The 25,653-nt window shown below is 35.6% G+C and overlaps 1 protein-coding gene across 5 annotated transcripts in view; it reads left to right on the forward strand.

Annotated features, from left to right (window-relative positions):
- LOC126843656 (mucin-17) overlaps positions 1-25,653 on the forward strand; it is a 56,541-nt gene that overhangs the window by 14,782 nt on the left and 16,106 nt on the right. For all 5 annotated transcript variants that reach the window (XM_050581312.1, XM_050581311.1, XM_050581313.1 and 2 more), the window contains exon 2: positions 4,835-4,867. The gene's annotated coding sequence lies outside the window, so the exon portion shown is untranslated. The remainder of the gene's footprint in view (positions 1-4,834; positions 4,868-25,653) is intronic.

A 25,653-nucleotide genomic window follows, 5' to 3' on the forward strand; every position in this document is an offset into this window, starting at 1 on the left:
AATATTGTATCTGTCGTGTCGGTTATTTCAATAAATAAACCTCGTGTGTGCATAAAAGAAATTGAAACTCAATGGGATTCATTAACATAACGCTTGTGTTGTAGCACACGTACAACGTTATTGATGTATGTACCACGTATACCTACAATGTCGCCTATACATTGAAAGGCATTCACGGTAAATGCGCTATAGGTATAAAGTCAAGCAAACACAAAGAGTGGGCGCACTCGCAATAACTAACAGCCGTCGATAATCGTTGTTTTAATAATAATAAATATTTTTTAACAGTACCTACCAACAAACGTTAGGTTTTTCTTTTTGATAAAACGATTAAAAAACAACTGAACAATGATTGAAAAATGTCCCGACCTGGGAGGCAGCCATTTTGTGTACAAACTTTCATAGAAAGTAAAAATGCCACGTTACTTATCCGTGATATATAATACAATGTCAGGATAGGTGATGATAACATTTTCATAAGCAGCCGACTATAAGCTAAAATAATTTCCATATATTGAGTTCACTGTCCAATATAGTCATGCTCAAAGCACAGAATGAATTAAATCAGAAAGGACAGTTTCATGTTCTAAACCTGCTATATAATCAAAATAAATTTTATCTGTACACAACTAATAACACAAACGTATTTAGATATAATACTCTAACGATAAACAATTGAGTCGCTTCGTTTTTGTGTGATAAGTATTTATTTTATATAAGTAAGTTCTATCACTTTACATTGAACTCGAAAATTCACCTTACGAACTTTGTTAAGGCGTTCGGTATAGGCAATTTTTCGCAAAAACTTGATTCGCAACTAGAATTTCATTCGGTTTGTTTGCCCGTGTAGTATAGTAAACTATTCTATTTTTTCCTTATAAATAGTACTCTGGACTTTAAAACACGACAAACAATGTATACATAGAAAATATGTAAAAAAAAAATAGCACTGTTGTATGTTACAGGTGTACTATATGAATCTAATGCAAAAATTAAAATCGTTACTGTTAATATTATATATCGTTCTACTATTTCGAGATCTTAACTAGTTGTTGACAGAACTGCGTACATTGCAACACTATTATCTCCACTTTCTACCTATTTATTCCGGTATTATATATTTTATTATAGTAGATATGCGTTTCATAGGATCGTTAAAAACCACAAATTTCTTCAAAATAACATTATTTAACGTCTAAGACGGATAGACACGGGGTACACGTTACTTGTGGCCGTATTGGATTTGCTGGGAATTTTTAAGAAAATCTAATTCGAACAACCTTCCTCATATTTTGCCAAGACACGATAATAGTATTACGGCGTTTTCTCGGTCAAGTACAATGTTAAATATGCGAATTACGCAATTTATTTTCGTTTCGTGCATCGTGCCCGGCAGTTATTAGAGCGGCCACGTTAAAGTTACACAACTAATTGGATTGTTGTAGGTATATAAGTATAATATTATTAATAATAATAATAATTATTATTATTATTATTATTTGGTACAAACGGCAACAGCGCGCGGCCACCATCGCCAAAAAAACCTTTAGCAGTGGCCCAGTTCGGTCGCGCACAATGGTTTTCTATACAATATCGATATCAATATTGTCTGGTAGCACTTATGACACACATAACGAATACTCATAAATACATATAGATATTATGTGTGTATGTTATTACTATACAGGTGTTGTTATTATTATTAAAAGTGGATCTTCCGCGACGACGACACTCGGGATGGACGCCCAGACGTTGGTTTACATTGTTCGTCTAGCCTACCGTAAACATTTATTGCGGTCTGTATACACACAAGCGATTTATATACCTATACCTAATATACATATTATGGAAAACGCTTTGTAGATCATATACTCGGTCAAAGGAGCTGCTCCGAATAAAACAACATGACGATTTCATCGATTACAAGAGTAGGCACTATGAAATCCGATTACAATACAATCGTTTGTTTAACATACTTAACAATTAGGGCAAACGCGAATTTATTAATCTTTTTCTCAAAGAAAAATCCGGCAATTTATACGATTTATTCGAATCGTGTTGAATTCAAAGCTATTTCTACAACAATAAATTGTTGCTTAAAATATCGCATTCGTATTTGTTTAAAATTATCCCACTCAAGAGTTGGGCAAATTTTTGTTTTATTACTTAAATAATTTTTTACTCGACTCTTCAAACGCGCATAAATTTGAATAAATGATTTTCGAGTATTAGGTCAATTGGTTATTAATGTGGAAAATTGTCCAGTTACATTCGTTCCATTTGGTTGCGGTTAAATTTGTAATTTGTTTCATATATTGTTTTTTCGTACATTATTTTCAGTATTAGACAATTCTTTTAATCCACTTATTTATTTATGTTTTAATAGCTAACACCTTTTGCGTACACTGTGCACACCGGCTTAACTCGGGCCTTTATTTTTATATATAAATAAGAGTAAATGACTTTAAGGGTGGTTGACCGGGTCTTGGAACTGTCACAAAAGAGTATTGTTTCATTTAGTGATAAAAAATGTTTTTATTAAAACTACCTTTCATTTGCGATTATCAGTAATTATATAGAGAAAGGGAGTACAATTTTTGAGTGCGATAATTTTGATACCAATTATAATAAAATGTACATACAAAAAAATATATATATATATTATGAAGGCCTCGCAACTAACGTGGGCTCTAGAACCTAATATTTTTAATCGGTTTTATATAATAATATGCTAATATATGTATATTAATTTACTTGAAATAGGTTATATGGGTTATGATGTTGCACATAATATACATATTACCTATTTAAACAAAATATAATGTATTCTAAACAAATATTCCTATAACATTATTTGTTTAAATTAATTTTAAAATCTATTTTTAAAAACGTTTAGCATATTTATTCAAAATTAGTGTAGTAAATATAAAAATATACCTATATTATTATTGAAACCCCGTATTATAATTTATAATAATTTTACATGCAAAATAATATAGATATATCGATTCGATTTCAGTATTCCTATATCATCATAAAATATCTAATCTATGAAAATATAATATATTTTAATATAGGATATAGGGCGCCATTTTTTTATAGTTTACATACTTTACTATACATTAATGTATTCAGAGTGATAAATTTACTGTAGCATACTCATTTTGAAAACTTCATAGTGTAAGCTACATGACAATAAGTACTAGAAGATTAATTATCTAATGCTTACATCTTTAAATCGTTTTACTCAGTTCTATCTACTTTTGTGTTAACTTAGATAGTAACAACTCCAATGCACATCTCTAGGTCTAAACTTTGTTTATAGTTAAAAACTAAAAAAAAAAACCGTGTATGAATCTAGTTTTTCACTAACCATTTATATTCAGCCAAAGTTTCAAATATTTATGTCGCCATTTATAATTTATATTTCTAAAGTGAATAATTAAACGGAAAAACGTACAAAAAAAATCCTAATTTTATAATCAAGTAGGTACGACAAAATGTTTACAAAGAAAACGAAAAAGTTTAATGTAATCAGCAGAGAAATATACAATTTGTGACGTCTTGCACTGAATCGATCATTCCGTGTTGCAAATTGAAACAATTTTTTTTTTTTGGTAGACTGGGAAGTAAGCGATTATAGAATCGGCAGAAAAACAAAAATATCTTGAGCGAATGGTTTTTGCTGATCACGAAGGGCGCCATTACTTATGTCATGACCCGTCGTCCTTAACCTCCAACGCTTGTACTGTAATTTCCCTTTCGATAGGACGTTATAATTATACACCTGAAACTAGTTGTTTTTTTTTTTTTTGACGACCAGTGCGCAGTTACCGAAAAAGAAAAACGTAACCAGACGGTGAAGATGCGTTCAATACAAAATAATACTTAAAATATTACATTGAATTTCGACGGCGGCCACTGTAAAGACGTTCGAAGGTCCGAAGGTCTTTCCTGGACGTTCCCGGGTGATCAATAACCTTTCGATTAGTAGGTGTGTGTGTGTATGGACCCGTGTTCGTCGGGGGTTCGTTAAGTATGAAAATGAGCGGTTCATTTTCATATTTGATCACTTACCCTACCTATCATTATACTAACGCGATACGATAACATTATTCAATATTATTGCGCGATTCGCCGAAAATATCATCTTAATATTATAATAAAATATTACACTATAAAATGTAACTATAATATATTATGTAAACACAGTGTGTCGAAGATAATAATGTAATACCATTATAATATTGTGAGTGTGTGTGTGTGTGCTTTGGACGGCCACCAATCGAGAATCGTGATACTATAACTATGATGGTTCGTAAGTAGCTATTTCACATTTCCTCGGCTAAATGCACTATTGTGTCAAATGCAATCTTTATGGGCAACGTTCATATGCTGGTTGTCCGGCTCATTAACCCTTAATAAGAGCGGTGTGTTCTCTCGTAGTTATATATTTTTGTGAATTCAGTACCCGGTAGAAATGTTCGATTGCGTTATTATTTTTTATATTTATGTAATAAAACCCTACACATGTGTATCTTGCAAGTATATGAATCATTGTTTTCATCTAGCCGGTGACCCTCAAACGCAACGATAATGGGCAATAGCGATCCGAGCACGTCGCACAATAACCATTAAACGTGGAGTAGACAAATTAAAATGAATACCCGCCTTAACGTTCTCCTCATTGGGTATAAACAAAAATTGCCAATTTACCTTTTTACCGCATGAAAAAAATACCGAAAACAATATGAAAATTAAATAACGCGTTCAAACAAATCGAAAACAACAATTTGATATTAATTGAGTTTTAATTTTTGTTTTTTTTTTTCAGAATACCAACAGTGAAGCGAATAGCAGTTTTTCGGTAAGACGATTTCCCACCTTATAATAATAATAATAATGATAAATAAGCTTAAAAATAGTCAAATAGCTTGGTAATTATTAAGGTAGCGATCAGATGACCAGCATGCGCCATTAGTAGAGTTGTATAATTATAGCATATTATCAGAACCACTACACTATTATGGTCGTAAGACAAATACAAATTTAGTTTATCCAATCATTTATTAGCTCGACACCGTCGTATTATAATTAATTGCTTAATTTGTCAAGTTGGTCTCAACAGCCATACAGGGTGATCCCCATCTGATGTAAGACACTTGTCTTCTTGGAAAATATGAATATTTTGAAAATTATTTTACCCTAATACTTTTTGGTACAAATTTTACTATATTTTTTAATACTTGGGAAACTTTTCCTCATTAAATAATAATATTGACCCCGTCGATAACGTTGCATAGGTAGATAAAGTCCGCTTGTCTGTCATTGTCTCAAAACATTTCATTGTGTCTAATATTGGTGTTTTCACCTATCGGACAATGTATGAAAATATTCACATTTTTCGAGCAAACGAGTGTCTTACATCAGATGTATCGCCCTGTTTAGACATCATGTATTTAGTTGGTTAATGTTCGCACAACCATTATTTCCCAAATTATAATCATATTATATATATTTTTTTTTATTACTATGTTTTACAACTTAAAGCCTAATCGTTTCTTAACATCGGTGGACATTACGGAATAAAGCGGAACTGTGCCAATTGGCCGTCATCGTTTAGCGGATTCAAAACAACATATTACCTAAGCACTTCTGATAGTATATTAAATATGCTCAGGACCTGTCACTTGTCAGTCTGTCCGGGGATCACCTACCCGGTCTACGGACTATATAGAATAATGTAGGACATGCTGGATATTGATTCTGGTCGTTTGATTTCATTATCGTAAGGCACGGATATATTTATAAATAATAAACTAGATTGCTAACTAGTGATAACAATGGAAGTCGACGTCCGCCATATTTGTGGGATTTATGTGTGTATAAAATAATATAACTGTAGTTCTGTGTTAACAGCTCAACTTATACTATTGTTGTAAATACATTTTCACGCGATAAGGTTCAAATTCAAGATGTCGGAAAATGGTAACTTCAATAATTATCTTATTGGGCGGCGTGTACACGTCTTGGCAACAGGTTTTATCTTATTTTTATCAATTTGTCGCCGCACGCCCAGATGAATGATATTGCCTGTTCGATCCGTCTTGGTCTTCTTCTTTATTTATTTTTTTGTATTATTAAATAACGAGAGCGTGGGCCACATTAATCTGGTGAAATTATCGCGGCGGGTTGTTGAACCTGCAGAAGCGCGCCTCGTACACACCGTCATCTCCGTGGTCGCATTGTACGCGCCCGCCAAGACCATATGACGTGCGAGTGTGTGTATACAAAGCGTTTGTTCGCCGTCACAATAGAGTACCGTAACGCCAATATATAGGTGATTAGATCAGGAAAATGTATTTATGTATAATAAAACGCGTTAACAAACGCTAAACTTTTTGCGCCGACCATCTAATAGGAACATCTGTAATACATGATTGAAGTCGCAAGTCTGCGTGGACGTAGAGCAAAATGGACCTAAGACCGTGTGCTTGGCCAGTGTCATCTTCACCCTGAGGGTGCGTGGGGCACGAGTCCAGGGCGGCCCCCAAACCCTGTGTGCCCGTTTAAATGGTCAAAATGGACTTTAAAGTTTTCATTTTTCATTATGCTCCATGTCGACTTTTTCACCAAACTCTTCACAAGTTATTTAATTTTTGCCCTTAGAGTGCCATTTTTTCACAGTATACAGAGGATTATTAGTTTTTGTACTCACTGGACTAGCTCAATTTGGCCAAAAAGTGAGTTCCCGCCGGTCACAAGTTCACCGGGGATTAACAGAGATCATACCTACAGTACTATTATGTTATATTTTCATCCGAGCGATCGTTTCTGTTCCGTTGTCCGGGCTTCTGGTATGATATTACCGTGCGACTTGCTAGAGTGGTAAAAAATACATACAATATCAACCTACAAGTTAATAAAAAAATAAATAAATGCTATATCCCCATTTTCTACGATTCGATGGGCTGATAAATCGCACGCGGTTATACGACTGACAGATAGCCGTCGCGCCGTGCGGTCGCCATCGCATTTTTCACCGGGCCGATTCCTCGACCGTCTCTATACGTTTCACAAAGGTAATAATGATAATAATTTTACAGCGACAATATTGTGTGTATAATATGGAACAGGCCATAGACGTACTTGATCCGTCTTTCCCCTCCCATCCCATCCCCCTTTCATCGTCCATAACGTATAATATTATTACAACGGCCGCTGCTGCCGAGTATATGGAATATTATATTGAAAAATGAATTTTAAAAAAAAAACTCCCATTGACGACCGTCGTGATTTATTATAGAATTTCATACATACAACCTCTCGTCTCGTCAGTTTTCCTCTTTGGATTATCGAAATTACAATAATAATAATAATGACTCTATATCTAAAAGCGAATCGCGTGTACACATGCACCGATATATAAATATATATATACTATAATAATATTATTATTATATTATGTACTTTGGCCACCGCAATGTTATTTCCATTGTGTACAAGACGCGTTCGTGTGTCTGCAAGGTTACTTAATTATTATTGTACTTGTACAAGTCTTGTAACCGCTTTAATTGATTCCGAGTCATGTGCCGCCCGCCAAGAGTAGTTTGCACACTACGGATTACCGCCACAACGTTTATGATTACCCACAATGCTGCAAGGAGAGCAGTCATAATATTATATATATATATATATATATATACATATTTTTTTTTTTTAATTTTACAATTTATTTCAACCAGAGTCGGCAAAAAGAAACCAGGCGGATTTTTTCCTGTTCGAGTCCAGCAAACGGCCATTGGTATTCACCCGAATCAACTCAACTGGGTCGGGCCGCCTCTCTTAAACAAAAACCCAGGCAATTGCCAACTCTGATTTGAAACACAGTCACGCAAATGTGTCCAATTATTATCATATCAAAGCACAACTATCAATTAAACTGAACGCACGCCGTAGTCAGTCCAATTGAAAAGAACAAATATATTTTTATCAGCAAAATATATTACACTTATGTTTGCTATTTTATCTATTATCTAAAAATTACTTTAGACAGTTTCGTTCGTGAGCTGTAAAACTTTTAAATAAAAATTGTCAAATATTTTATTTTTGATACATTTTTAAAAATGTTTTTCGACTAAAATTGTAGCTTTAAATTAATTTGTTTTTATGAGAATAAACAAATCATTTTTCTACTTAGTATTCACGGAAGGGGGATAAGATTTTTCCCACTAAAAATAATATAAAGTCGCGTTGCACATGCCTTGTACAGTATTAGGTTTTTATAGTTGTAAATTATCATTTTATCGTCCAAATATAAAATCTAAAAATAGTGTTTTTATTAAAATGAAACTTAAATCTTAAAACTTTTTGACATGTTCCAAAGGGAAGCCATGGTTTTGGGTTAAAAATCATTATAATTTTATGGCGCTAATAGAAATATTTGCTATTTCCAGTGCGCTGTTGTGTGTTTTCTAATTAAACATTATTACTATTATTATCTTTATTTAGGTTTTGTACGCTTATATTTCAATGTGCTCTATACGTTCTCCTCGGCCTCAGGTTAGGCACACCCGTCGCGGTATAGCCGCTGTTGTCGTATTTTCGGAATTTAGCTTTTGGCTATCTATTAAATATATATATATATAATTGATAAATATGTATACTGTGACTGTGAAAGTCTTTCCTTCGCCTTTTGTGCGTGTGACATTTGATCGACAATTTGTTGACGAATTTCATATTGTAATGCTATATGATTTCTCTAGTTAGTGACCGTATAGCGTATAGCCTATAACAACGTGTACCTACTATCGTTTGCACAATGCAAGTGTCGACCGTTAACTCTTCTGCCACGCAGCAACAACAGTAATTATTATTTTCAAACGGTTGAGAAATAATTTTGTTTTTACACACATATTAGGTATGTACCGAAATAATAATATTGTTGCGGCGTTTAACTTTCCATTGTTCAGGGCCATTGGATCATAATTATTAACATGTATTAATCCAATTTAATACATTTTCCTTCTTTATATTTTTCCACAACAACCAATGATACAATATACCTACCTAATAATATAATAGTATATCGAACAAGAGCAGTGCTTGAAACGTTTGTATCGACTAATACCGCCTAGTTTTGCCTAGTTGACAAAATTGTAGTGTTAAAAAAATGCATACACTTTTTTTTTATTCGGATATCAACCGGGGAAATCCCTTGGTTCCCCCTTCCCCTCTATTGCGGCTACCGGCATTGACTAGTGGTTATCCGTATGAACGGTAAATGGTTATTTTAAATGTGCCGTGTCTCCCGGCGGTAACGGTATACCCGTGCATCATGTACTTTTGACGACGGTTTTTCCCTGAACATTATCTGACCAACGGATGAGGTTAGCCCGTATGTGTGGGTACACAGACGGCGGTTTGCATCTATTGCCCAGTCACCGTCTGTGCAGCAAGCCGTTTGCCGGTGTACAATCCAATTATTGCACACTGAACACCTATAATATGCGTATGTATTTAACATGTACCTACCGACACGCACGAACCCGTTGAAATCGAACGGTTTTCCATGTAAAAAAAATTCTGTACATCCTCCTGTATAGGAGTTCTGTGTGTTGAGCTGATTATAACAATATTGTCGTAGATACAATGCGTTTTGCACCAACCTATATAGTCGTCCAACGATCGTCTCGAAAGACTTCAACGCTCGCTCCGGTATTGCGCATTAACTACCTACAAGTTTTAAACTTTTTATTTTGATATTGGTTACATTTTCTAAACATTCTTATTTTACGGTTTGAATATGAAATTAAAAAAAAAAAAAATGTATTAATTGTGCATGATAACTTTGGCCCCTATTTATATATTTTCCCGGTAACAAACATTTAGCCTGACCGCCTTAAAAAATGATAAACCTCGAAGGACGAGCGAATTTCTTGACGGTTTTTAAGATTTATATCCGTGTAAGGAATCCCGACCATTTCTGCAAAACGTTGTGTAGTCGACCCTTGACATCCGACGGATTTCCTTGAGGCGTTATCGACATGTTCGCATAATAATGTACCTATAATATTATAATTAGTCGATAATTTGAAATTATACGGGTTTTAGTTAATATCTGGAGGTCGAATATTCCATATATTATGTATAATATTATATTATACTTTTTTATTTTTTTTATCTGACACGCTACAGTGAGATCCGCCGTGTTGCCATTAATAAATAATTATGCCCGCTATTTACATAATTATTGGCTAGTATTTTTGTTTGTTTACAACATATGTAATTGTTAAGACCTAGGTGTAAAAAAAAACAAAAAAGATAATTGCGTTATGTCAGTAAACTGTACACACGTGTGTTGTATACGACATGTACGTTTTACAAGCGGTTTGTCTAATAAAGATACCTATTAAAACAAAATATACATGTACGTTGAGCGGTACGACTTGTTTAAGAAGTACCGGCGATTACTTGCGTTGAGCGCGCGCAAAACGATTAGCATAGGACCGGATATGCAAGCAAAATATACATATATAAATAGCATTTGTCACCAAAGGCAAATGTGTAATATTTTTAAGGACACGGTATCAGGGATGAGACGCTGTCGAGTGATACCAAGCCCCGGGACACTGGTAAAAAATTAACACGGGGAAGATACCTATATCAGACAAAAACCATCTTCTTAAGGCTACACCGCTATCATGTTATATCTATACATTATTATTATTTGTTGTGTACAGATATAGCGTATGATACTAAATAGTCCGTCACAAACTGGCCGTCAGTTTTTTGTTTACATATTGAAAGTGACCCTAAATTGCGTGTCAGCTGGCGAGTCTGAGAACTTTGTATTTAAATCGTCTAATTAGATCTCGCATGGCTGCCGATTGGATTTTTCAGAATATATTATAATAGTACACGAATAACGAACTGGACTCCTCTGTAGTTTTCTTTCGCCGTCGTCTCGAGACGTCTCGGTGTTCGTACATACGAACTGCAGCACGTTATAATAATTATATTGTATGGTGTTTTGCGGTGTCGATCGAACCGTATTGTTTTATTTCGAGAAAAAAAAACTCTCATTATTTGCATCACGTGCGCCGTTCGAACACCGACTGTGTATATGCACATGATACCAACTCTTCTTCCAGTTATACAGCGGACGCCACCCGCGAGCGATTCTTCGGCACATAATTCTCACGGCCGTCGCTAAAAGCACAGTTCAGCTCACACAAGTGCCTCGGGTACGTGTCTCGCATACTTAATCGAGGGAGGAAAAGGCGAAAGATTGCCAGCGGACGTCAAAAAGTATTCGCACGACAAATCCGATAGAGAGACAGAAAGTGGCAGATAATACACGGGAAAAAATACATCAAATAGTTGGTCCGACTAAAACTATATGGTTAATATTGGGACACAATAAATGTCTAAGTATTGGAATAACTAAATAAATAGTTGGACCAACTGAATTTTTACTTAAGCAACTATACGACTAAGTCAGCCGACTAAATGTTTGGTTGGGCCGACTATGTATATTTCCCCGTTTACCTACTTATTATTACCGGCAAGTGGGCGACTTGCGAATATGTCACTTGGCAAATGGTTTGGTATTATAACCGACCGGTAATGAACGTATAGATAATACACCTGTGGGTAACTGCCATTATAGGTCCTATAGGCAAAGGAGACGGAATTAATATACAGTCACTATAGGCGTACCTGTTTATGCTGGGGCCGCGGCGGCAATGACTGTCGATTATTGTTATTATTATTTCCATCTAATCGATTAGCAATCGTCAACAGAACGTCTTACAGTGAACGTTATAATATTATTACCGACCGGGCCAAAATCTAGGCGACGATAACGTGATCCACTAAGATTGTGTGTGTATGATAATAGTATAATACTGCATATTACATGTTTTATTTTTTACAAGAACGTGGATGTGCGTTATAGTAGAAGGCGCATTACACCGTTTCTATATAATAATATGCTAGGCTATGTTTCGATTATTATTATTATTGTTATTATTTTGCGTACGACGTTTTCTAAGATGAAATCTCGCCTTTGAGGCATCCTGTTTTATTTTAAACGTACAATGTATCTCTGTATATAAATATATATATATCTATGTGTACATCGGCCGGTATTGTTAATTTCTTGGCTAATTAAGAAAATTTATCCCGTTGTTTTCCGCGACACGAACAATGCGACGGCACACGCGGGGAGCTGCCGATAGTAAAAGTCTGCCTACATACATACATACATATATATATAATATTGTAATGCTATAGAGTGATTGTACATTATAATATAGTAAATACGTACATATATGTAGAATAAATTTATCGGTTTTTTTATTCTTGTACGTACGGTCGGTGCTCGCGGAAATAGCGGTAAACGATTTTCGCATAACTTATATATATTTTTACACGCGAGGCCTGCGGTGTAATATCTGTCGCGACCGCGTTAATATCACCGGCTATTATGTTTAACGGTAGATGTTTTTTATAGTCATGGGCATACAGGTGTATGTCGGAACTTACTTACTTTATTTACACCTTAGTCATCCTTACGGCACAGTAGACAGTACATAAAAAAAAAAAATTACCGTCGCTAATAATAATTAAACACACCTAAGTGGTCAAAAATTGCCATCAATTATACAATAATAATATACAAAGCTCACTGCAAGTTAATATCCGTTTTTGAACTTATAACAGCTATTTGATTATTTATTTTTATGAATTTTTATTCAGGGAAGTACAAAATAAGTTTTTTTTTATTATCCTATTCAATAAAATATATCTATCCCATCCTAATCTAACATGTCCTTCAATAACTAAGTTTTTATTTCTTGATAAGTTCATAGCTATTGACTTAAAACCTTTTTAACGCGCATCCACGATATAGTTTATAGCGTTGTAGACATAAAATCAAAGTCTTAAACTATAGTGGTCTAAATTCCATTGATCATCTGGTAAAAACAAAACGCATCGTTTACAATTAATTTGAAAACAAGTCGGTCGAAATACTATGACAGTAGCCGGTATACCGTCCTAACCGTGTTACAGTTTACATAATATTATTGTATGTAAACTCTGCAGCAACATGCGTTGGTATGTGTTGGTGTCGGTGAACTAGTTTACCGTTTATACACCCAACAGTATAATTCATAAAGCGAAATTCTTTGATAATATTTTATTCGTGTTATGCTGATCGAAACAAAACTCGCGTAGGCTCAGTCTCAGGTGTTGCCAAATTTCGGCGGATATTAGCCTCCCGGGTAGGCCACAACATAATATAATATAATTATTCTAGTAAATTGTTGTTAATTTAGAGCTCGGATGTTAATGGCTATAAATGTATTAAAATATGCATTTCAAAATGTCAAAACATGCAAATAGATATAAACAATTTTAACCCAGTTTTCAAACAACCCACTTGACATAATATAAAAATGACACTTTACATAGGTTAATTATTTAAAAGGTATTATAGGTACGTACCGCAGGATTACATTTAGTTAACAATGACGATTGTTTTAGACATTTTGGACTATATTTTATTACCCGAATTTTGGGATATATGTTTTTCATCATTTTATTAAGCTCATACTCGTAAACACGATTAAACTGTAATAATACAATGTTTTATAATCATACTTACAAATATGCTACTAAATCTAGAAATAATCGTTATTGGCAAAATATATATGCTCAAAAGTGTTAGATATGCAAATATATGCCAATATAAGTTTGCTGATTTGAAATCCAGTCTTTGTGAATTGAATTTATATTGTAATTGGGTATAATTCTTATTTCACTAAAAACTATCTGCATAAACATCCGAGCTTTAGACATATTTCATAATATTTGTACACTAAACGGATCTTATTCCACGTGATATTAAGAGACTTCAACGCTAGGCAAACATTGTATTTCATGAATAAAATACATTTTTTTTATTTTTTATATATGGTCTGTACTAAACGAGTGGCGACGGCTTGTTGTACCTACGGACAATCGCGTGCCAAACTCGGATAACCCGTTTTGTATCAAACTGGTATTCGGTGGTACTTTATGCTCGCTTTTTTATATTTTCAGCCAAGGAGACTAAAAATAACCTGGTCGTGTCGACAAGGTCGATATGGAAATCTCTTATACGTACCTACGGATTCGGTTAGGCTATCGGATGTCGTTCCACGCACGCACATTATGATAATCACTTGCCGTTTTCTTGCGCGCATAATATATATATTTACCGTCCATAAGAAAACAATTAACGATAGTAAACCAATAATTCTCGCCCGTTTTTCGTTTCACCAATATAAGCAATAACGATTAGATTTCGGTGTACATTGTCGTTAGAGACCGCGGCGGTTCATTGCACCAGAACCAATAGTGCATGACTAAACTTGAGTCTATTACACGATGTATTTTGTTTTTAATATTACCGTAATAAAAAAAGTAAAACAAATTTTCTATTACGAACAATGAACATGATATCGTTCAAGCATATTTTATGCTTATACTTTACTGACATTTTAAATAAGTTAATCTATGAGTTAATTATTTCATTAGAAAGGACGGTTTTCCAACAAAATAATCGCCATAGTTTGTTCTCGTCTAAAAACAATGTTTATTATGTTTGCCGGATGTTGTATTTATATTTTTTTCATTAATGCCCGTCTACGAACGTGTCGTGCGATATTACAATATGTGATTGAATTGATTTGAGCAGAGAAAATGGAAATTCTGCAATTCCACGTCCTTTGGCAAGACTCGCCAAAGCGTATCCCAACGTCGACCACGTCAGTTTACCTTGGTCATCTATTATTATATGAGGTCAACACCGTACGACCATCGTTTTTATTATTATTATTATTATAATTACCATTATTAAATAAACGCAATTAAAATATTTTCCGTCACAATAAGACCTTTCTCGTTCTCGCGTTTTCTTAGCGTGCGCAGATATAATAATAATTATTGTTATCTCATGATCTGTACTGCGCGTCTGATTATTAACAAAACTAATCCAAGAACAGCTGGTATTATGTTGTGCACTGTCCCGATGACGATTATATTATTATTATTATTATTATTGTCGACCTAACAATCGGTCGTGATTCGCGTATTGTTCGCTTTGTCAATGCGACGAAAATCGCGTTTTGCACGCTATTATAATCTAATTATTGAGATATTCTCATATGGCCGTTTCCGAATGACTGAATCGATTGAAATTTCCATAATAAACTCCAGTCGAACGTACTTTGTCGGGACTAGTTCAAAGTTGCTTTCTTTCGTGAAAAAGCTTCGATCGTCTTACAACGTTTCTGTCTAGAAGTAATGCAAATTAATACCCATTTTGCGCTTATGCGTTTACACTATAATCACAGATTAAATAAAACCAGGTAGTGTACTGAACTGCGATTATTAAAGTTTGTTTACATTTTTTTAACTTTTTTAGAGTACACTATTGGTTTTATTTAATCTGGTTTTAATTAATTTTTCTCATTTCTACGAGTACAAACCGCTCTTTTTTTTTAAATACTTTTTAGAATAACTCTAAAGCTTTGGTTCGTCAATCGTAAATATTTTGTACTTGTAGCTAATACCTACTTATTTATATTTTCGATGCTCGCCTCGGATCTTTTGGCTTGTACCGCAGAATATCTAACCATAAGAGACACTTCCCATTTTTCTCTTATATCAGGTGACACTGTTTTCCTAAACGGAAAAAGTCACAAAGCAGTTTACAATTTTACCGATTTCGAGTTCTCGTTAATTGTGTCTTCTGGTTATTGTGTTTTTGTAACTGCATTGATCTCGTTCGTTTAAGAAAAAAAACGCTAATAATTGGTTATACAATGTTATGCAGTTTATGAGCGTTCATCGCCGCCGTTTCTGAGTGAAAAAAAATGTATACAGGTTGGTTAATCGGCAGGTGTCAGAGTCCGAATCGAGACACGTTTATTTTATTTTTATAATAACGTTTTTGTAATATATTTGACTATAAATACACCGCGTTGCCGCCGTACAGTCTTGTTGGAGATGATGATAATTATTATTACACACTTAAAACATTCCTAACCGTTCGTTTCACACGGGTAAATATAAATCAAAGAAAAACTAGAAACCGCGATTCGATTGCCCGTTATTATAGATGTTATAGGATAATATGCTAGTATAGTGATAAATGGACTTTTGCGGACTCCTTTATAATTATATTATTATTATTATTGTATGCTGGACGGACCGCTTAAAAAAAAAAACCTGTTGGTCCGTATCATATCCGTATATTATATTTGATTGGTTTCGGATCCTCCCCGGCCACGATAAAGGTACGGTATTATGCAATACCTTGCAATGCACCCACACGTGATTAATGAGCGTTTGTTAATTAATTAAAGCGGTGACGGTGGAAGTAGTAAGAACAGAGTAAGCGTAAGCGTCCGAGCGCCCGTTCAATTATAATAATAATTCAAAAAAAAAAAAATCTATTTTTGTCGAATATTATAATAATAATAGCGCGTCTTATCTACCCGTTGGGCCTAAAGTGGCTTCTACCGATCATCCCCGATTGCCCTCGAGATAATATAATATGTACCTATATCGGATGCACGCAAAACGCATTTTCCACTCACACGTACGACTCGCCTGCATTGTATGCCCGAAGGCCCCCAGTGCAACGGTTTCTTTTAGAAATACAGACTAATTTTTAGATATATATATATATATATATGTGTGTGTGTGTTTTTAATCAAATCGATCGCCGACAACGCGCTTCGTGAGAACACAGATCAGGTGCCCATCTTACATTATCAAAATAATATGTAACGCGAACATCAGCTATGGATCGAGTTGCTGTTGTTGTTGTTGCTGTTTTAAATTGTCGATTGTCCGGATAATTATTATTATTCATCATTCCCCTCCCCCCCCCCACCGTTAATTGCCGATGGTAAGTAGTGTGTGTATTGAAAACAGTTTGGAAAAAAATGAAGATAATATTAGAAGAATTATTACTGTCGGATCACGGCTCGGGTGTCGACCACGCGCGTATGCGTGCACGTTGTAATGCATAAGCGACAAGGGGCCACCGACCAGGTTTTAAATTTCGTTATGATTCTACTATTTTACATAATATTATTGATATTTTTTATTATTGTATAAGTTATATATGTATTTTATACATAACAGGCTAATAGCCTCCGGTAAAAATATATTATCATTAAGCGCTATTCACCCCTACGTGTGTTGTACAGGTAACAATATAATATATATAAATATAAAAAGCGCTTTCTATTAAGTAGGCCCATCGTTTGCATATTAATAGTAAAATTATTATTTATACACACAATCCACTCGCATATCTCACCCCGTCTCGTGGCGGTGTACAATAAACGGTACGGTAATAGATTAGTTTTGTTGAGAAAAACGGCTATCCGAATACAATATCCATTGCCAACGGAAGGGTGTGGGGTGCACGAGAAATTCCACATAAATATTACCACCTTTAATTTATGATCAAAAAAATATATATAATAAATAAGACAATCATATACTACGTTTAATCGAATTCTACATACCCGTTTAGCATTTGTCATGTGCTTCTCTTTCTCGATTTAATCAAAACTTTATAGGCCATTTTGTCTTTTTCTCAGCATTCATCTCCCCACGTCCGATGCATTGGAAAATCAGCCAAGTCGTTATCAAATAATCGTATCACACATCATGTCCGACGGCCAACATAATCTATTGTTTTTCAGAAATCCTACTTCCTTGAACAGTTCTTCCACTCTCGGTTGCCGTTGTTCACATTAAGTAAATTGATCGATGAAATTATCTTTTAATCAATGTAGGCTCGAAGAAACTTTCGATGGGAAGGTTTGAGTTTTTAAGTTTCATTGTTTTAATATATTTCCCAGGACCGACTGCACTATAGGTATACTATTATTATAATGTCAATTCCTGAGACCGTTAGCTTCCGGTTTTGCGGACGGCCGTCAATAGTGCAATATCTTTTGTCCGGGGTGGGTTCGGACATCCTTAATAGTGTTTATACGCGTTATTGTTATGTTTGAAAACCGCGTGGGAAGTCGCATTTATTTTTCGTTTTATCTATTTTTAGTGCCACCGGTTGCCATTCCGTTTAGTTCTTATAATGCGCTCCTTGTGCTCGTATAACGATAATATTAATATAATATACACCTAGTCAATGCACTCATAAACGCCTACGGGTCGTTCTTATGCGTTTTTCACGTTTTTTTTACCCTATCGTTCGTTATAAATCACCGGTTGGCTATTGCGGTATAAAATTAAACATAATATACGTACATCCATATGAATACCTATTAAAATAAAATTATAGATAATATTCGACAGACAGACGGCCGTTTTTCGGAGGAGAATTATTGCCAAGAGCCAGACAAGCGGAAAGGACTTGTGTCCACCACAATTTAATTAGCATTGACAGTGTATAATGTCTTGTGTCGGTATTCTTTAAGACACGCGGGATATATTTTTTTATTGTCACAAAACTACCGCGTTGGGATTTGGTTTCGGAAACAAGTACACTAAGACAGATACAAAAATAATTGCATAGTTTAATACTAGTCCGCCCTCGGGGGAGCATCACGGCCGACAGGTTCATCTGAAGAATAATAATAAATTATATTACCGGCGCGTAGTCGAGTCGGATCGGTGTTTTTTTTTGTTTTTAAGTGCTATTTTTTATGGGATTTGTCCAGTTTGTCGAATTCTTGGGCCTCCGCCCCCCGGACCACGAGTCCATTGAAAAAATAACAATAATATCGGTCAATCTCAATGGATTTGCTACAATATACATACATAATGTGGGTACAAACACGAAAGGAGAAGTCGTTACAACCGATATTTACGACATGAGCTATCCTCCCATCGATTAAACGAACACTATTACCCACGTTATATTTTTAGTTAATAAAAAAAACAAAAACTGCTTCGTTCGCTTAAGAGTTCGAGTTAGGTGTAGGCAATTTTTTCCAAAATCTTAACTTAAAAAGTTAAACTGTAATATGTTATTATTAGTTCACTAATCAGGACTCTCTTTTGGTAGTTAATTTATTTTTCGGTCTAACAACACATCCTTGACAGCGGTTTTAAAAAATAATTCATCTGAACATAGCTAAGCATTATTCTCTATTATTGGCTAAATAATAATAATAGACAATTTGTTTTAAACACATTTAAAACAATGAGAACTTTAAGTAGTGGTTTTTTAAAGGGTCCTATAGAAAACAACTTTTAACTACCACAAACGGTATTGTATGTTTACAAATTTCACAAATGAACACACACAAAATTCACACCGAAATCGTGACAGCAAATACGAGCCGTGGCCTTCGTCGGTTGTGCGTTACGTTATCATCAGACTTCAAGTATTATTTCCGAGTCACGGCGAATGACAAATTTATTTTCCTAAGCCATCGTTTGTCCTTAAGTAATTCCCACTATAATTATTAATTACCTAAACGTTTAAAAATAGATTTTCCGCGTCCAAATTACCTCCGTAAGAACCAAAAAGTGATGTACCGTCTCATTACAACTCGCTGGGTGTTGGTTTTTTTTTTTTTTTAATTTTTTATTCAACGCCATCTCAAATAGTTACATCGCGTGATAATATAATAAAATAGCGTTTGCGCATGTCAATCTATCTGTTCGTCTATACCGATTTATTATTACGCCATTTGAGAACATTATCAAACGTTGTTGTTACTGGTTTATAAACAAAAAAAACTCTTTGGAAATCACGTATAACTTTTAATATCATCGTATGGGGTTTTCCTATAACTAATTGCGTTCATTCCGTGAACACTACAATAATTTGCAGTGTACACGGATAAGACTCGCACAGTTCAATTGCAAATTAATTACATTACATGGAAGCGCTGAAGTCAGTATGTGGAACGCGTAGTCAGACTGAAAAATGTCCCGACCGGGTAGGCAGCCATTTTGTGTACCAATTTCGTGGAAAGTAAAAATGCTAAGTGTCTTTTCCATGATGCATATTAAAATGTCAGGTTAGATTATGACAATATGATGATAACCCGTCTTATAACCGTATGACGGTCCCTTGGGTCAAACCAGAGGAATGCGTGTAAATTAATCTACGTTGACAACTTTCAGACGTTCATAACTGGGGCACAACCCCTGTGAACGGTTTTAGTACATCTCTGGCCAATCGCGACGATGGTGTTATTGTTTTTGGTGAAATCCACAAAAACGATACACGACCGCGGTTCGCAGTGGTAATGTGGTATCATGTGTGTGGTAAACAAACGCGGTGGAATGCGTAATGATCGGCAAAGACGAATATAATTGCCAGAACGTTACGTGGCGGAACCCTGGCGATGCGGAAAATCAATTCCGGACACTGCCGTGTGCACAACGGTTGTGTTGCCCATCGGCTAATGGGTTTAAGAAGAGATGCGATACTCGCCCAATTGCAGTCGTACAACAGCTATAGTCACACACATACGGACAAGACGTTAGGTGTGTGTAAAAAAAAAATATATTGAAAACCGAGAGAAAAAGTTTCGATATCGTTCCCAAGGTCGCTGCTCTACACAGCCACGGCCACGGTCTCGTTTTCTTCTTGGCCCGAGTACGACCGCAACGGCAACGTCTTGGGCACATAATCGGTTACGCAACACGCGCGGAATGACGGACAATCACTGGATCATTATCGTTATCTTTACCATCATCATTACCATTGTTCTCCTTGTGCCTATCCGAATTGTGGATTCGGGATAGCCACAATTCATAAGCTCACGCCGCCCGGCCCACGCGGTCGACCTAGTGAAATGTACCACAGGTTTAATCTGTGCTTACCAGATGAACGTCCGACCGCAATGAAAGCATTTTTGGAATAATTCAACATTTTACAAACCCGTTACTGTTGTCGACGTCCATCCTGTATCCTAATTAGCCGATCGCTTGCTTGTCATCAACAAAAGTGTGCAGCTATTCGGCGTTGATCACTGAAGATAATGCTTAACACTTTGCGTTCACGGAACATGCAACTTACGAACAAACTTGCTAATCACAATCCGTTAAATTTCCATCAACCTTCAATCAAAAAATTTACTATATTAACAAAAGCCAAAGGCTCTGTAAAGCATCCGCAGAGCCTAACGATGAACACTTTTAAAGGAAGACTCCGATACGTCAGCTATTGCACAAAATCGACATGATCAATTTGGAATCCTCAAGAAATTATCAAAAATCAATAGAGATATAACTACTAAATTTTATTATGCAATTAATACACTCTATTGAACTTGCACAATTTTGTATCCGACAATTTTATTGGTTTTTATTTTATGTATATTATATACCAATTGTTAACAATCTGTATACTACTTTTTCGCACCGCTGTCTATAACCAGAATAATAATATATCATACAGCAGTTTTAATTCGAGTCTCTATATTTAAACTACAATATTTGACAATAATTACTAAGTCGCACAGCAACGAGTTTTCCATCAAAAAAAGATTAGTTTTCATCCGTTGAAACGCCTATAACATTATATGTATGTATTATGAAACGTTTACCTCCAAAAGATTTCAACGCTACGACGAGCTTAAGGCGGACAACATAATAGATACACTAGATTGTTACCGACACGACAGAGAGCCTTGTCGGATCTAATACCGACAAAGGGCTAATGCAAGACACGGACCAATAGACAGTAATACTCTAAAACGATTTGAGAGTAGTGGAAAAAAAATAAACAACAAATATATCCTGTCGTTTACGATAGGTTTCTTTTTCATTTCAAAGGCAATAAATATCGACCTCACGTGGGAAAAAAAACTGACGTCCATAAAAAAAAAAAAAATACATCGAGGTGGATTAATAAACAAAAAACCGTTCAAGCAAAGTCTGGTTTCCTTATGAGGATATAATATAATATCATTGGTTGTCGCGGAAAGTGCACTGACCCAATCCTATGTTCTCCGGTGTGTACACGCAAACAAATATAAACACACACACACACACAGTTTAAGTACATGATGATAGTGGTCTGTGGCCTGTGCTAAGCGTGTACACGAGCCTGCAAGCGCAGCGACCGTATTAATTTTTTTCCCATGGGCACGGGACACCACTGGCACCGGCGGCACGGTCGTTCCGCATTGCTTAACTCATTTTTTAAGTGTTTTTTTTTTTTGCACGCCATTAAAAGATGTCCGCTCGACGCGATATTATTGTTTGAACAAAGACGATGAGTCCGAAATTTGGCAATGCCTAAAAAATATTAAAAAATAATAGTTACCATCGAAGGAATGCGGTTATGTTTTGTTGTATCTTTTTTTTTTTTCGTGTTTACTCGGTGTCGTTCTTATAATAAACGTCATTAAAAAAAAACCAAAAAAAAAACCTATACCTACACGGTGTTTCCGGAACCGCAATCGAGATAAATCATTATTATTATTATTTTTTTTTTAGCGACATCACTATATGAACCTCATACAACCCTGTACATCTTCGGCACACACACACCACTATAATGTGGAAGTCATCGTGGGTCGTTGTTTGCATTATATTCTGTGCAGCACACAGTGTTATTGTAACGATACAAACAACATATTAAAATATTTTCTTATAAGTTTGTACGAGGCGGTTACCTTGTGCCCGCGCTCAATACAGATCAGTTCTATACACAAGAGACAATAATATGGCATTTCTTGAGCAAAACGTAGACTCTTTGTGCGGATTCCATACACGCATAAGGCACAAGGTCGTCGAGTACGGGCATAGTCACGTTTTATTTAAATGCGCTCGTCTTCGCCACTCGGGATCGTCTAGTCTAAACCTTCGATATTGAAATAATATGCTTGTGTAGTAGCACCCGAAATTTACAAAGAGCAAACTTGACGAGATTCATTTGTGTGTTGTGTATCGCCGGGAAAAATAGATTCGGTACACGAAATGGCTGCCTCACGGGTCGGGACATTTTTCAATCCGAATACAATATATTCAACAAAATCCTGGACAAATGCGTTCCTCTGGACTTCTGGAAACCCTATCGTTTGAACGATCAAACCGTCGTCGTGCGTTTCGTGACCAAAGCACTTGACTACTGCATAGACCGCAAATACTCTTGGTTCGTGTAAGTCTTAGTTGGTAGGTACACAATATGACATCGCCCACGAGACGTTATTTATGACATTGTCTCCGGTGCTTTTTAACTAAACCGCTGGGCTCTGGAGAATGTCCGCTAATAAAATAGTATAGCAAACTATGCGCGGAGAACTGCACTGCGGTAATACTTGATAACATCGGCTTCGCGGCGGGTCCCGCAGCTTATTATTATAATCATAGCGTGGTGTTGTATACATTATTATTGCTATTTAGTATGATAATAATATCATTGGGTGGAAAACTCATCCGACGGGTCTCCGCAGTGTCCTCGCACGTGATGGCATTCCGATCATTTTGGAATACATGTGATATAATATAATATAATATAATATATTTTGTGTGTGTATTATAAAATATGTTACCGTGCCTTATGGTCCGATCCGCAGGAAGAATTAACGACCTTGCCGGCGGTCGTCCTACGCGACCAGTCGAGCAGTACAGCTATAGTGCAGCGAAGCCAAAAGTAAAAACGAAAGGAAAATCAATTGTGTTCGCCATAATTCACCGGCGGTAAATAAAAAAAAAAAACAGGTAAAAAACACACGAGTGGGCCGTCCAAAACAAACGGTTATAAATACCCGTTTAATTATAATATTCAACCGGACGATGACCAGATGCCGCCTTTTTTGACGTGTCCAAAAATAATATTATGCGCGCGCAATCCGGTTTTCCCCATGGCCGTTTGACAATATTATTAGATATTATTATTATTATGCGATGCCCACGGGCGAATCGACGATTTACGGCCGTCCGTAGAGTCTTATTATTATCATACTCGTTCGGGGATTTGGAAAATGCGTTTTCTATAAATAACAAACAGATATGATAACATTTTTTTTTATATTAAAACAAAAAAAAACAACCCGTCAACTCAAGCGCTACATGATTCCCACGGGATTCGGTGTTCTGACAGGACCCGCGTGCGCACCGCCCATGGCGTTTCTTCGGCACGACCGAAATCTCGGTAATATTATATTATCATCGTTATATATGATAATATATATATACGTATATGTGAGTGTGTACTTAGGTATAATTACCATCGTCGTCCTCTAATGATAGAGTCCGCATATTTTGTGCGTATTAACGGGAAATCGCGTGCGTTTCCTTTTGGAACGATTCGCCGGAAATAAAAGCGGCACAAGTATAATGACCTTAAAAAATATTGTTGGGATAATACGAGCACACCGTAGGAAACCGCACTATACTAATATTATGCACATGGCCCGAGAAAATCCGTTTCCTACATAATAACCTAGTAACGTGGCCAAACTACTCGTATATAATCTTTACGGTATTGAAATCGCACAATTATTGTTACTAAGTAGTCGACATGATGAATTTTAAAGTTTGACTAGGATTTTCCAATATATTATATACTTCTGCTTGCATTCATGTCCGTCCGCTGTCGTTTCTATCCAAATTGAAGTTAGACCGAACTGTAGTATTGAAGACTACATGGCTACTGCACAGATACCTCGAATACAAATTAAATGTCCTTTCGCCATCGGGCAATCCAAATTTAAGGGGTCGATAAGTCCAACGGTTTGGTTGGTGATCGTTTCGAATCGTCGAACGGACGCGTTTTTCTTCAGAGATTATAATATTATTATGCTGTCCAATAGTGTGTGTATGGCTTCCGGTGAACCGGATTTGCTTGAAGATTCAACGGGTAATTTTTTGTACCTAAACAAAACCTGCAACAAAATATAATATTATTATAGAGTTGAAAGACCCCCGGGCGTTACCTGAAAGTCATTAAATTCGAGATAAAAAAAAAACCCGTACCGATCGTGTGCTACACATAATTTTTATAATAACATACGCATAGGAAATACGTCGTCGGATGCACCGTTTTTTTAACTCTTGTAAAAAAATTAAAAGATTATGCGAGCATACGCGTTATTTTTAATAGGTTCGCCTGCGGAAAGACACCGGGCGCGTGGTTCACGGTTCACGCATTAATATTGTATTAAATTTAATATATTGTACATGTGTGTGTTATATTATATCATGTCTTGGCCGTGTAACAGCAATGACCAGTGAGCGCGCCAAACCGTTAAAAAATATTATAATAATACACTCCATTAGATGAATCGAACCATTATAATGAGTGCGCCCCAAGCCGTCGGTTTTTTAATGGGCGTTGAAAAAAACAATATACATTTTTTTCCCAACCGAAATTCCATTTCATTTGACTAAAAAATTCGGTCGTTCGGTAAATTCCAACTTTCCACTTGACAATATCTGTTGATGATTACAATAATATTGATAACTCAAACAACGATTGCTTGTGGTAATTTGAGCGTTTTTTAGTACGGTAACACATTAAAATGTAAAATAGCATCTCTGCTCGGCATCGACAAAACACATGATGTGTAATTCATTTCATTCGGGTCACAAGAAACTAGGAAAACTAGTTAAGTCGGTACGACTACTTAAATTAGATTTGCTACGAAT

The sequence above is a fragment of the Adelges cooleyi genome, unplaced genomic scaffold (assembly GCF_023614345.1).
Source record: "Adelges cooleyi isolate 19-005CV unplaced genomic scaffold, UGA_ACOO_1.1 ACOO_flye_CR_arks_rails_tigmint_CR_PRNA_574, whole genome shotgun sequence".
Lineage (NCBI taxonomy): Eukaryota > Metazoa > Arthropoda > Insecta > Hemiptera > Adelgidae > Adelges > Adelges cooleyi.